General features: G+C 47.8%; 10 non-coding genes across 10 annotated transcripts; all 10 read right to left on the bottom strand.

Moving 5' to 3' along the window:
- Positions 1–470: 470 nt before the first annotated feature.
- Positions 471–661, bottom strand: LOC142686557 (U2 spliceosomal RNA). Its single transcript, XR_012855889.1, has one exon. It is a non-coding gene; the product is annotated as a U2 spliceosomal RNA (small nuclear RNA).
- A 1,281-nt stretch (positions 662–1,942) lies between these two features.
- LOC142686558 (U2 spliceosomal RNA) lies at positions 1,943–2,133 on the bottom strand. The gene has a single exon (XR_012855890.1). It is a non-coding gene; the product is annotated as a U2 spliceosomal RNA (small nuclear RNA).
- Positions 2,134–3,425: 1,292 nt separating this feature from the next.
- LOC142686560 (U2 spliceosomal RNA) lies at positions 3,426–3,616 on the bottom strand. The gene has a single exon (XR_012855892.1). It is a non-coding gene; the product is annotated as a U2 spliceosomal RNA (small nuclear RNA).
- Positions 3,617–4,904: 1,288 nt separating this feature from the next.
- On the bottom strand, positions 4,905–5,095 carry LOC142686561 (U2 spliceosomal RNA). Its single transcript, XR_012855893.1, has one exon. It is a non-coding gene; the product is annotated as a U2 spliceosomal RNA (small nuclear RNA).
- Positions 5,096–6,391: 1,296 nt separating this feature from the next.
- LOC142686699 (U2 spliceosomal RNA) lies at positions 6,392–6,582 on the bottom strand. Its single transcript, XR_012856017.1, has one exon. It is a non-coding gene; the product is annotated as a U2 spliceosomal RNA (small nuclear RNA).
- A 1,284-nt stretch (positions 6,583–7,866) lies between these two features.
- Positions 7,867–8,057, bottom strand: LOC142686562 (U2 spliceosomal RNA). The gene has a single exon (XR_012855894.1). It is a non-coding gene; the product is annotated as a U2 spliceosomal RNA (small nuclear RNA).
- Positions 8,058–9,341: 1,284 nt separating this feature from the next.
- On the bottom strand, positions 9,342–9,532 carry LOC142686563 (U2 spliceosomal RNA). Its single transcript, XR_012855895.1, has one exon. It is a non-coding gene; the product is annotated as a U2 spliceosomal RNA (small nuclear RNA).
- A 1,292-nt stretch (positions 9,533–10,824) lies between these two features.
- On the bottom strand, positions 10,825–11,015 carry LOC142686564 (U2 spliceosomal RNA). The gene has a single exon (XR_012855896.1). It is a non-coding gene; the product is annotated as a U2 spliceosomal RNA (small nuclear RNA).
- Positions 11,016–12,287: 1,272 nt separating this feature from the next.
- On the bottom strand, positions 12,288–12,478 carry LOC142686566 (U2 spliceosomal RNA). The gene has a single exon (XR_012855897.1). It is a non-coding gene; the product is annotated as a U2 spliceosomal RNA (small nuclear RNA).
- A 1,296-nt stretch (positions 12,479–13,774) lies between these two features.
- LOC142686567 (U2 spliceosomal RNA) lies at positions 13,775–13,965 on the bottom strand. Its single transcript, XR_012855898.1, has one exon. It is a non-coding gene; the product is annotated as a U2 spliceosomal RNA (small nuclear RNA).
- Between the last annotated feature and the right edge of the window lie 383 nt (positions 13,966–14,348).

Below are 14,348 nucleotides of genomic sequence, written 5' to 3' on the forward strand. Positions count from 1 at the left end.
CATCACATCCATCTAGTGTACACAGGTAGGTCCATTGTGGCGGGCAGGCGAGCGGGCGGGCTGCTTTATTGGCTGTTTGCTGTTCCCCTACTCCACTCCACTATTTGACTGTTGTGCTGCATCAATCAATCAATCAATCAATCAATCAATCAATCAATCAATCAATCAATCAGTGGCTGGCTCAGGTGCAGCTCTTTAACTTACCTAAAAGGGAGGGCGGAGAGAAGACAAGGAAGGTGAATGAGGTGTTCCAATGTGAAATGCCGGAAACACAGAAACACAGACGACACACAACAAGAGGTGGCAATCTATTCATTAATTGCATTTAATCAATGAGCTCATTATCACTCATGCATTGTCCAACAGGTGTTGAAATAATGGGATTAAAAGGGGAGATCCCTTCAGAAAGACAGAAACAATAGCAAAGACAAAAAACACTTTTGGAATCTGCTTTTAGTCAACACATAAGGAAAGGGTGCACCGGTCCTGGAAATACTGCAATACCAGGTCAATGCGTGGAGTGGACAGAGCAAGCTCTATTTCCATCTCCCTGTTCTAAAAATCCATTTAATATATGGTCCCCAGATAGGGGACGTATCAGATATTAAACTGATAAGAACAGATACTACACTTGATCTTAGCCAAAAGGCCGAGAAGCGATAACCCGAACGGGCCGCGCGTTGCCCGAGCCTGCCCGATACTGCTGTTCAGCCCTTGCAGCGATTCAGCCTACTTCTAGGCAATTCCATGGGGCCCTGCAGGCTCACACACTCACAGCTACACGGGAGGTGAATAAAGGCCGGAGAGGAAGCCAGACAGGATTTGCTTCTTTTGCTTGCACCACAATGCAGTGCTGAAAGAGGAGGAATCTACATAAAAACGCCTTCCTGGCAACGACCCAAATGCCCTGCTGCCATGCAGATAAACACTGGCAGCGGCAGCAAGTGCATGCCCACAGCCACCCCTTGTTCCTTCACACCTTGTATCAGCTGTAATCCAGTCCAGTCCAGTGCTGCCTGCTGAGCAGCACTGACCAACACTGCCTGGGCCCAGGCTTTTATCTCTGAGGCCCCATTATGATGTCAGAAAGCTGGCTCTGGAATCCTGAGGGCTCCACTATGACACGTGCAAAGTTCCGTCTGAACTTTATATAAGACGGTGAGGCTCAGTCAGTCACTCAGTGTTGCCTGAGAGGGCAACACTGCAACAGCCGGCCGCCAGGCTGTCTTTTTTTTGCACAGCTAGTTGCCTCCAGGAGGCCACAAGAGGGAGACAAGGGACTGCAAAATGGAAAATAGGCATCCACCAACTTTACAGACAACTTCTCCTTGCTCCTACAACCTCCATCCTTGCACAGTTTGTTATTCTTCTAGGTAACATAGTAACAAATCCAAATTGCTGCTCTCTTTGTAGGCAAGCAAGGCTTTGTTGCAACTGCAATTCTTACTTCTTCTTGAAATGTAGGGACGACAGTACATTCCATCACATCCATCTAGTGTACACAGGTAGGTCCATTGTGGCGGGCAGGCGAGCGGGCGGGCTGCTTTATTGGCTGTTTGCTGTTCCCCTACTCCACTCCACTATTTGACTGTTGTGCTGCATCAATCAATCAATCAATCAATCAATCAATCAATCAATCAATCAGTGGCTGGCTCAGGTGCAGCTCTTTAACTTACCTAAAAGGGAGGGCGGAGAGAAGACAAGGAAGGTGAATGAGGTGTTCCAATGTGAAATGCCGGAAACACAGAAACACAGACGACACACAACAAGAGGTGGCAATCTATTCATTAATTGCATTTAATCAATGAGCTCATTATCACTCATGCATTGTCCAACAGGTGTTGAAATAATGGGATTAAAAGGGGAGATCCCTTCAGAAAGACAGAAACAATAGCAAAGACAAAAAACACTTTTGGAATCTGCTTTTAGTCAACACATAAGGAAAGGGTGCACCGGTCCTGGAAATACTGCAATACCAGGTCAATGCGTGGAGTGGACAGAGCAAGCTCTATTTCCATCTCCCTGTTCTAAAAATCCATTTAATATATGGTCCCCAGATAGGGGACGTATCAGATATTAAACTGATAAGAACAGATACTACACTTGATCTTAGCCAAAAGGCCGAGAAGCGATAACCCGAACGGGCCGCGCGTTGCCCGAGCCTGCCCGATACTGCTGTTCAGCCCTTGCAGCGATTCAGCCTACTTCTAGGCAATTCCATGGGGCCCTGCAGGCTCACACACTCACAGCTACACGGGAGGTGAATAAAGGCCGGAGAGGAAGCCAGACAGGATTTGCTTCTTTTGCTTGCACCACAATGCAGTGCTGAAAGAGGAGGAATCTACATAAAAACGCCTTCCTGGCAACGCCCAAATGCCCTGCTGCCATGCAGATAAACACTGGCAGCGGCAGCAAGTGCATGCCCACAGCCACCCCTTGTTCCTTCACACCTTGTATCAGCTGTAATCCAGTCCAGTCCAGTGCTGCCTGCTGAGCAGCACTGACCAACACTGCCTGGGCCCAGGCTTTTATCTCTGAGGCCCCATTATGATGTCAGAAAGCTGGCTCTGGAATCCTGAGGGCTCCACTATGACACGTGCAAAGTTCCGTCTGAACTTTATATAAGACGGTGAGGCTCAGTCAGTCACTCAGTGTTGCCTGAGAGGGCAACACTGCAACAGCCGGCCGCCAGGCTGTCTTTTTTTTGCACAGCTAGTTGCCTCCAGGAGGCCACAAGAGGGAGACAAGGGACTGCAAAATGGAAAATAGGCATCCACCAACTTTACAGACAACTTCTCCTTGCTCCTACAACCTCCATCCTTGCACAGTTTGTTATTCTTCTAGGTAACATAGTAACAAATCCAAATTGCTGCTCTCTTTGTAGGCAAGCAAGGCTTTGTTGCAACTGCAATTCTTACTTCTTCTTGAAATGTAGGGACGACAGTACATTCCATCACATCCATCTAGTGTACACAGGTAGGTCCATTGTGGCGGGCAGGCGAGCGGGCGGGCTGCTTTATTGGCTGTTTGCTGTTCCCCTACTCCACTCCACTATTTGACTGTTGTGCTGCATCAATCAATCAATCAATCAATCAATCAATCAATCAATCAATCAATCAATCAATCAGTGGCTGGCTCAGGTGCAGCTCTTTAACTTACCTAAAAGGGAGGGCGGAGAGAAGACAAGGAAGGTGAATGAGGTGTTCCAATGTGAAATGCCGGAAACACAGAAACACAGACGACACACAACAAGAGGTGGCAATCTATTCATTAATTGCATTTAATCAATGAGCTCATTATCACTCATGCATTGTCCAACAGGTGTTGAAATAATGGGATTAAAAGGGCAGATCCCTTCAGAAAGACAGAAACAATAGCAAAGACAAAAAACACTTTTGGAATCTGCTTTTAGTCAACACATAAGGAAAGGGTGCACCGGTCCTGGAAATACTGCAATACCAGGTCAATGCGTGGAGTGGACAGAGCAAGCTCTATTTCCATCTCCCTGTTCTAAAAATCCATTTAATATATGGTCCCCAGATAGGGGACGTATCAGATATTAAACTGATAAGAACAGATACTACACTTGATCTTAGCCAAAAGGCCGAGAAGCGATAACCCGAACGGGCCGCGCGTTGCCCGAGCCTGCCCGATACTGCTGTTCAGCCCTTGCAGCGATTCAGCCTACTTCTAGGCAATTCCATGGGGCCCTGCAGGCTCACACACTCACAGCTACACGGGAGGTGAATAAAGGCCGGAGAGGAAGCCAGACAGGATTTGCTTCTTTTGCTTGCACCACAATGCAGTGCTGAAAGAGGAGGAATCTACATAAAAACGCCTTCCTGGCAACGCCCAAATGCCCTGCTGCCATGCAGATAAACACTGGCAGCGGCAGCAAGTGCATGCCCACAGCCACCCCTTGTTCCTTCACACCTTGTATCAGCTGTAATCCAGTCCAGTCCAGTGCTGCCTGCTGAGCAGCACTGACCAACACTGCCTGGGCCCAGGCTTTTATCTCTGAGGCCCCATTATGATGTCAGAAAGCTGGCTCTGGAATCCTGAGGGCTCCACTATGACACGTGCAAAGTTCCGTCTGAACTTTATATAAGACGGTGAGGCTCAGTCAGTCACTCAGTGTTGCCTGAGAGGGCAACACTGCAACAGCCGGCCGCCAGGCTGTCTTTTTTTTGCACAGCTAGTTGCCTCCAGGAGGCCACAAGAGGGAGACAAGGGACTGCAAAATGGAAAATAGGCATCCACCAACTTTACAGACAACTTCTCCTTGCTCCTACAACCTCCATCCTTGCACAGTTTGTTATTCTTCTAGGTAACATAGTAACAAATCCAAATTGCTGCTCTCTTTGTAGGCAAGCAAGGCTTTGTTGCAACTGCAATTCTTACTTCTTCTTGAAATGTAGGGACGACAGTACATTCCATCACATCCATCTAGTGTACACAGGTAGGTCCATTGTGGCGGGCAGGCGAGCGGGCGGGCTGCTTTATTGGCTGTTTGCTGTTCCCCTACTCCACTCCACTATTTGACTGTTGTGCTGCATCAATCAATCAATCAATCAATCAATCAATCAATCAATCAATCAATCAATCAGTGGCTGGCTCAGGTGCAGCTCTTTAACTTACCTAAAAGGGAGGGCGGAGAGAAGACAAGGAAGGTGAATGAGGTGTTCCAATGTGAAATGCCGGAAACACAGAAACACAGACGACACACAACAAGAGGTGGCAATCTATTCATTAATTGCATTTAATCAATGAGCTCATTATCACTCATGCATTGTCCAACAGGTGTTGAAATAATGGGATTAAAAGGGGAGATCCCTTCAGAAAGACAGAAACAATAGCAAAGACAAAAAACACTTTTGGAATCTGCTTTTAGTCAACACATAAGGAAAGGGTGCACCGGTCCTGGAAATACTGCAATACCAGGTCAATGCGTGGAGTGGACAGAGCAAGCTCTATTTCCATCTCCCTGTTCTAAAAATCCATTTAATATATGGTCCCCAGATAGGGGACGTATCAGATATTAAACTGATAAGAACAGATACTACACTTGATCTTAGCCAAAAGGCCGAGAAGCGATAACCCGAACGGGCCGCGCGTTGCCCGAGCCTGCCCGATACTGCTGTTCAGCCCTTGCAGCGATTCAGCCTACTTCTAGGCAATTCCATGGGGCCCTGCAGGCTCACACACTCACAGCTACACGGGAGGTGAATAAAGGCCGGAGAGGAAGCCAGACAGGATTTGCTTCTTTTGCTTGCACCACAATGCAGTGCTGAAAGAGGAGGAATCTACATAAAAACGCCTTCCTGGCAACGCCCAAATGCCCTGCTGCCATGCAGATAAACACTGGCAGCGGCAGCAAGTGCATGCCCACAGCCACCCCTTGTTCCTTCACACCTTGTATCAGCTGTAATCCAGTCCAGTCCAGTGCTGCCTGCTGAGCAGCACTGACCAACACTGCCTGGGCCCAGGCTTTTATCTCTGAGGCCCCATTATGATGTCAGAAAGCTGGCTCTGGAATCCTGAGGGCTCCACTATGACACGTGCAAAGTTCCGTCTGAACTTTATATAAGACGGTGAGGCTCAGTCAGTCACTCAGTGTTGCCTGAGAGGGCAACACTGCAACAGCCGGCCGCCAGGCTGTCTTTTTTTTGCACAGCTAGTTGCCTCCAGGAGGCCACAAGAGGGAGACAAGGGACTGCAAAATGGAAAATAGGCATCCACCAACTTTACAGACAACTTCTCCTTGCTCCTACAACCTCCATCCTTGCACAGTTTGTTATTCTTCTAGGTAACATAGTAACAAATCCAAATTGCTGCTCTCTTTGTAGGCAAGCAAGGCTTTGTTGCAACTGCAATTCTTACTTCTTCTTGAAATGTAGGGACGACAGTACATTCCATCACATCCATCTAGTGTACACAGGTAGGTCCATTGTGGCGGGCAGGCGAGCGGGCGGGCTGCTTTATTGGCTGTTTGCTGTTCCCCTACTCCACTCCACTATTTGACTGTTGTGCTGCATCAATCAATCAATCAATCAATCAATCAATCAATCAATCAATCAATCAATCAATCAATCAGTGGCTGGCTCAGGTGCAGCTCTTTAACTTACCTAAAAGGGAGGGCGGAGAGAAGACAAGGAAGGTGAATGAGGTGTTCCAATGTGAAATGCCGGAAACACAGAAACACAGACGACACACAACAAGAGGTGGCAATCTATTCATTAATTGCATTTAATCAATGAGCTCATTATCACTCATGCATTGTCCAACAGGTGTTGAAATAATGGGATTAAAAGGGGAGATCCCTTCAGAAAGACAGAAACAATAGCAAAGACAAAAAACACTTTTGGAATCTGCTTTTAGTCAACACATAAGGAAAGGGTGCACCGGTCCTGGAAATACTGCAATACCAGGTCAATGCGTGGAGTGGACAGAGCAAGCTCTATTTCCATCTCCCTGTTCTAAAAATCCATTTAATATATGGTCCCCAGATAGGGGATGTATCAGATATTAAACTGATAAGAACAGATACTACACTTGATCTTAGCCACAAGGCCGAGAAGCGATAACCCGAACGGGCCGCGCGTTGCCCGAGCCTGCCCGATACTGCTGTTCAGCCCTTGCAGCGATTCAGCCTACTTCTAGGCAATTCCATGGGGCCCTGCAGGCTCACACACTCACAGCTACACGGGAGGTGAATAAAGGCCGGAGAGGAAGCCAGACAGGATTTGCTTCTTTTGCTTGCACCACAATGCAGTGCTGAAAGAGGAGGAATCTACATAAAAACGCCTTCCTGGCAACGCCCAAATGCCCTGCTGCCATGCAGATAAACACTGGCAGCGGCAGCAAGTGCATGCCCACAGCCACCCCTTGTTCCTTCACACCTTGTATCAGCTGTAATCCAGTCCAGTCCAGTGCTGCCTGCTGAGCAGCACTGACCAACACTGCCTGGGCCCAGGCTTTTATCTCTGAGGCCCCATTATGATGTCAGAAAGCTGGCTCTGGAATCCTGAGGGCTCCACTATGACACGTGCAAAGTTCCGTCTGAACTTTATATAAGACGGTGAGGCTCAGTCAGTCACTCAGTGTTGCCTGAGAGGGCAACACTGCAACAGCCGGCCGCCAGGCTGTCTTTTTTTTGCACAGCTAGTTGCCTCCAGGAGGCCACAAGAGGGAGACAAGGGACTGCAAAATGGAAAATAGGCATCCACCAACTTTACAGACAACTTCTCCTTGCTCCTACAACCTCCATCCTTGCACAGTTTGTTATTCTTCTAGGTAACATAGTAACAAATCCAAATTGCTGCTCTCTTTGTAGGCAAGCAAGGCTTTGTTGCAACTGCAATTCTTACTTCTTCTTGAAATGTAGGGACGACAGTACATTCCATCACATCCATCTAGTGTACACAGGTAGGTCCATTGTGGCGGGCAGGCGAGCGGGCGGGCTGCTTTATTGGCTGTTTGCTGTTCCCCTACTCCACTCCACTATTTGACTGTTGTGCTGCATCAATCAATCAATCAATCAATCAATCAATCAATCAATCAATCAATCAGTGGCTGGCTCAGGTGCAGCTCTTTAACTTACCTAAAAGGGAGGGCGGAGAGAAGACAAGGAAGGTGAATGAGGTGTTCCAATGTGAAATGCCGGAAACACAGAAACACAGACGACACACAACAAGAGGTGGCAATCTATTCATTAATTGCATTTAATCAATGAGCTCATTATCACTCATGCATTGTCCAACAGGTGTTGAAATAATGGGATTAAAAGGGGAGATCCCTTCAGAAAGACAGAAACAATAGCAAAGACAAAAAACACTTTTGGAATCTGCTTTTAGTCAACACATAAGGAAAGGGTGCACCGGTCCTGGAAATACTGCAATACCAGGTCAATGCGTGGAGTGGACAGAGCAAGCTCTATTTCCATCTCCCTGTTCTAAAAATCCATTTAATATATGGTCCCCAGATAGGGGACGTATCAGATATTAAACTGATAAGAACAGATACTACACTTGATCTTAGCCAAAAGGCCGAGAAGCGATAACCCGAACGGGCCGCGCGTTGCCCGAGCCTGCCCGATACTGCTGTTCAGCCCTTGCAGCGATTCAGCCTACTTCTAGGCAATTCCATGGGGCCCTGCAGGCTCACACACTCACAGCTACACGGGAGGTGAATAAAGGCCGGAGAGGAAGCCAGACAGGATTTGCTTCTTTTGCTTGCACCACAATGCAGTGCTGAAAGAGGAGGAATCTACATAAAAACGCCTTCCTGGCAACGCCCAAATGCCCTGCTGCCATGCAGATAAACACTGGCAGCGGCAGCAAGTGCATGCCCACAGCCACCCCTTGTTCCTTCACACCTTGTATCAGCTGTAATCCAGTCCAGTCCAGTGCTGCCTGCTGAGCAGCACTGACCAACACTGCCTGGGCCCAGGCTTTTATCTCTGAGGCCCCATTATGATGTCAGAAAGCTGGCTCTGGAATCCTGAGGGCTCCACTATGACACGTGCAAAGTTCCGTCTGAACTTTATATAAGACGGTGAGGCTCAGTCAGTCACTCAGTGTTGCCTGAGAGGGCAACACTGCAACAGCCGGCCGCCAGGCTGTCTTTTTTTTGCACAGCTAGTTGCCTCCAGGAGGCCACAAGAGGGAGACAAGGGACTGCAAAATGGAAAATAGGCATCCACCAACTTTACAGACAACTTCTCCTTGCTCCTACAACCTCCATCCTTGCACAGTTTGTTATTCTTCTAGGTAACATAGTAACAAATCCAAATTGCTGCTCTCTTTGTAGGCAAGCAAGGCTTTGTTGCAACTGCAATTCTTACTTCTTCTTGAAATGTAGGGACGACAGTACATTCCATCACATCCATCTAGTGTACACAGGTAGGTCCATTGTGGCGGGCAGGCGAGCGGGCGGGCTGCTTTATTGGCTGTTTGCTGTTCCCCTACTCCACTCCACTATTTGACTGTTGTGCTGCATCAATCAATCAATCAATCAATCAATCAATCAATCAATCAATCAATCAGTGGCTGGCTCAGGTGCAGCTCTTTAACTTACCTAAAAGGGAGGGCGGAGAGAAGACAAGGAAGGTGAATGAGGTGTTCCAATGTGAAATGCCGGAAACACAGAAACACAGACGACACACAACAAGAGGTGGCAATCTATTCATTAATTGCATTTAATCAATGAGCTCATTATCACTCATGCATTGTCCAACAGGTGTTGAAATAATGGGATTAAAAGGGGAGATCCCTTCAGAAAGACAGAAACAATAGCAAAGACAAAAAACACTTTTGGAATCTGCTTTTAGTCAGCACATAAGGAAAGGGTGCACCGGTCCTGGAAATACTGCAATACCAGGTCAATGCGTGGAGTGGACAGAGCAAGCTCTATTTCCATCTCCCTGTTCTAAAAATCCATTTAATATATGGTCCCCAGATAGGGGACGTATCAGATATTAAACTGATAAGAACAGATACTACACTTGATCTTAGCCAAAAGGCCGAGAAGCGATAACCCGAACGGGCCGCGCGTTGCCCGAGCCTGCCCGATACTGCTGTTCAGCCCTTGCAGCGATTCAGCCTACTTCTAGGCAATTCCATGGGGCCCTGCAGGCTCACACACTCACAGCTACACGGGAGGTGAATAAAGGCCGGAGAGGAAGCCAGACAGGATTTGCTTCTTTTGCTTGCACCACAATGCAGTGCTGAAAGAGGAGGAATCTACATAAAAACGCCTTCCTGGCAACGCCCAAATGCCCTGCTGCCATGCAGATAAACACTGGCAGCGGCAGCAAGTGCATGCCCACAGCCACCCCTTGTTCCTTCACACCTTGTATCAGCTGTAATCCAGTCCAGTCCAGTGCTGCCTGCTGAGCAGCACTGACCAACACTGCCTGGGCCCAGGCTTTTATCTCTGAGGCCCCATTATGATGTCAGAAAGCTGGCTCTGGAATCCTGAGGGCTCCACTATGACACGTGCAAAGTTCCGTCTGAACTTTATATAAGACGGTGAGGCTCAGTCAGTCACTCAGTGTTGCCTGAGAGGGCAACACTGCAACAGCCGGCCGCCAGGCTGTCTTTTTTTTGCACAGCTAGTTGCCTCCAGGAGGCCACAAGAGGGAGACAAGGGACTGCAAAATGGAAAATAGGCATCCACCAACTTTACAGACAACTTCTCCTTGCTCCTACAACCTCCATCCTTGCACAGTTTGTTATTCTTCTAGGTAACATAGTAACAAATCCAAATTGCTGCTCTCTTTGTAGGCAAGCAAGGCTTTGTTGCAACTGCAATTCTTACTTCTTCTTGAAATGTAGGGACGACAGTACATTCCATCACATCCATCTAGTGTACACAGGTAGGTCCATTGTGGCGGGCAGGCGAGCGGGCGGGCTGCTTTATTGGCTGTTTGCTGTTCCCCTACTCCACTCCACTATTTGACTGTTGTGCTGCATCAATCAATCAATCAATCAATCAATCAATCAATCAATCAATCAATCAATCAATCAGTGGCTGGCTCAGGTGCAGCTCTTTAACTTACCTAAAAGGGAGGGCGGAGAGAAGACAAGGAAGGTGAATGAGGTGTTCCAATGTGAAATGCCGGAAACACAGAAACACAGACGACACACAACAAGAGGTGGCAATCTATTCATTAATTGCATTTAATCAATGAGCTCATTATCACTCATGCATTGTCCAACAGGTGTTGAAATAATGGGATTAAAAGGGGAGATCCCTTCAGAAAGACAGAAACAATAGCAAAGACAAAAAACACTTTTGGAATCTGCTTTTAGTCAACACATAAGGAAAGGGTGCACCGGTCCTGGAAATACTGCAATACCAGGTCAATGCGTGGAGTGGACAGAGCAAGCTCTATTTCCATCTCCCTGTTCTAAAAATCCATTTAATATATGGTCCCCAGATAGGGGACGTATCAGATATTAAACTGATAAGAACAGATACTACACTTGATCTTAGCCAAAAGGCCGAGAAGCGATAACCCAAACGGGCCGCGCGTTGCCCGAGCCTGCCCGATACTGCTGTTCAGCCCTTGCAGCGATTCAGCCTACTTCTAGGCAATTCCATGGGGCCCTGCAGGCTCACACACTCACAGCTACACGGGAGGTGAATAAAGGCCGGAGAGGAAGCCAGACAGGATTTGCTTCTTTTGCTTGCACCACAATGCAGTGCTGAAAGAGGAGGAATCTACATAAAAACGCCTTCCTGGCAACGCCCAAATGCCCTGCTGCCATGCAGATAAACACTGGCAGCGGCAGCAAGTGCATGCCCACAGCCACCCCTTGTTCCTTCACACCTTGTATCAGCTGTAATCCAGTCCAGTCCAGTGCTGCCTGCTGAGCAGCACTGACCAACACTGCCTGGGCCCAGGCTTTTATCTCTGAGGCCCCATTATGATGTCAGAAAGCTGGCTCTGGAATCCTGAGGGCTCCACTATGACACGTGCAAAGTTCCGTCTGAACTTTATATAAGACGGTGAGGCTCAGTCAGTCACTCAGTGTTGCCTGAGAGGGCAACACTGCAACAGCCGGCCGCCAGGCTGTCTTTTTTTTGCACAGCTAGTTGCCTCCAGGAGGCCACAAGAGGGAGACAAGGGACTGCAAAATGGAAAATAGGCATCCACCAACTTTACAGACAACTTCTCCTTGCTCCTACAACCTCCATCCTTGCACAGTTTGTTATTCTTCTAGGTAACATAGTAACAAATCCAAATTGCTGCTCTCTTTGTAGGCAAGCAAGGCTTTGTTGCAACTGCAATTCTTACTTCTTCTTGAAATGTAGGGACGACAGTACATTCCATCACATCCATCTAGTGTACACAGGTAGGTCCATTGTGGCGGGCAGGCGAGCGGGCGGGCTGCTTTATTGGCTGTTTGCTGTTCCCCTACTCCACTCCACTATTTGACTGTTGTGCTGCATCAATCAATCAATCAATCAATCAATCAATCAATCAGTGGCTGGCTCAGGTGCAGCTCTTTAACTTACCTAAAAGGGAGGGCGGAGAGAAGACAAGGAAGGTGAATGAGGTGTTCCAATGTGAAATGCCGGAAACACAGAAACACAGACGACACACAACAAGAGGTGGCAATCTATTCATTAATTGCATTTAATCAATGAGCTCATTATCACTCATGCATTGTCCAACAGGTGTTGAAATAATGGGATTAAAAGGGGAGATCCCTTCAGAAAGACAGAGACAATAGCAAAGACAAAAAACACTTTTGGAATCTGCTTTTAGTCAACACATAAGGAAAGGGTGCACCGGTCCTGGAAATACTGCAATACCAGGTCAATGCGTGGAGTGGACAGAGCAAGCTCTATTTCCATCTCCCTGTTCTAAAAATCCATTTAATATATGGTCCCCAGATAGGGGACGTATCAGATATTAAACTGATAAGAACAGATACTACACTTGATCTTAGCCAAAAGGCCGAGAAGCGATAACCCGAACGGGCCGCGCGTTGCCCGAGCCTGCCCGATACTGCTGTTCAGCCCTTGCAGCGATTCAGCCTACTTCTAGGCAATTCCATGGGGCCCTGCAGGCTCACACACTCACAGCTACACGGGAGGTGAATAAAGGCCGGAGAGGAAGCCAGACAGGATTTGCTTCTTTTGCTTGCACCACAATGCAGTGCTGAAAGAGGAGGAATCTACATAAAAACGCCTTCCTGGCAACGCCCAAATGCCCTGCTGCCATGCAGATAAACACTGGCAGCGGCAGCAAGTGCATGCCCACAGCCACCCCTTGTTCCTTCACACCTTGTATCAGCTGTAATCCAGTCCAGTCCAGTGCTGCCTGCTGAGCAGCACTGACCAACACTGCCTGGGCCCAGGCTTTTATCTCTGAGGCCCCATTATGATGTCAGAAAGCTGGCTCTGGAATCCTGAGGGCTCCACTATGACACGTGCAAAGTTCCGTCTGAACTTTATATAAGACGGTGAGGCTCAGTCAGTCACTCAGTGTTGCCTGAGAGGGCAACACTGCAACAGCCGGCCGCCAGGCTGTCTTTTTTTTGCACAGCTAGTTGCCTCCAGGAGGCCACAAGAGGGAGACAAGGGACTGCAAAATGGAAAATAGGCATCCACCAACTTTACAGACAACTTCTCCTTGCTCCTACAACCTCCATCCTTGCACAGTTTGTTATTCTTCTAGGTAACATAGTAACAAATCCAAATTGCTGCTCTCTTTGTAGGCAAGCAAGGCTTTGTTGCAACTGCAATTCTTACTTCTTCTTGAAATGTAGGGACGACAGTACATTCCATCACATCCATCTAGTGTACACAGGTAGGTCCATTGTGGCGGGCAGGCGAGCGGGCGGGCTGCTTTATTGGCTGTTTGCTGTTCCCCTACTCCACTCCACTATTTGACTGTTGTGCTGCATCAATCAATCAATCAATCAATCAATCAATCAATCAATCAATCAATCAATCAATCAATCAGTGGCTGGCTCAGGTGCAGCTCTTTAACTTACCTAAAAGGGAGGGCGGAGAGAAGACAAGGAAGGTGAATGAGGTGTTCCAATGTGAAATGCCGGAAACACAGAAACACAGACGACACACAACAAGAGGTGGCAATCTATTCATTAATTGCATTTAATCAATGAGCTCATTATCACTCATGCATTGTCCAACAGGTGTTGAAATAATGGGATTAAAAGGGGAGATCCCTTCAGAAAGACAGAAACAATAGCAAAGACAAAAAACACTTTTGGAATCTGCTTTTAGTCAACACATAAGGAAAGGGTGCACCGGTCCTGGAAATACTGCAATACCAGGTCAATGCGTGGAGTGGACAGAGCAAGCTCTATTTCCATCTCCCTGTTCTAAAAATCCATTTAATATATGGTCCCCAGATAGGGGACGTATCAGATATTAAACTGATAAGAACAGATACTACACTTGATCTTAGCCAAAAGGCCGAGAAGCGATAACCCGAACGGGCCGCGCGTTGCCCGAGCCTGCCCGATACTGCTGTTCAGCCCTTGCAGCGATTCAGCCTACTTCTAGGCAATTCCATGGGGCCCTGCAGGCTCACACACTCACAGCTACACGGGAGGTGAATAAAGGCCGGAGAGGAAGCCAGACAGGATTTGCTTCTTTTGCTTGCACCACAATGCAGTGCTGAAAGAGGAGGAATCTACATAAAAACGCCTTCCTGGCAACGCCCAAATGCCCTGCTGCCATGCAGATAAACACTGGCAGCGGCAGCAAGTGCATGCCCACAGCCACCCCTTGTTCCTTCACACCTTGTATCAGCTGTAATCCAGTCCAGTCCAGTGCTGCCTGCTGAGCAGCACTGACCAACACTGCCT

Source organism: Rhinoderma darwinii (assembly GCF_050947455.1).
Source record: "Rhinoderma darwinii isolate aRhiDar2 chromosome 5 unlocalized genomic scaffold, aRhiDar2.hap1 SUPER_5_unloc_18, whole genome shotgun sequence".
NCBI classification, from domain to species: domain Eukaryota; kingdom Metazoa; phylum Chordata; class Amphibia; order Anura; family Rhinodermatidae; genus Rhinoderma; species Rhinoderma darwinii.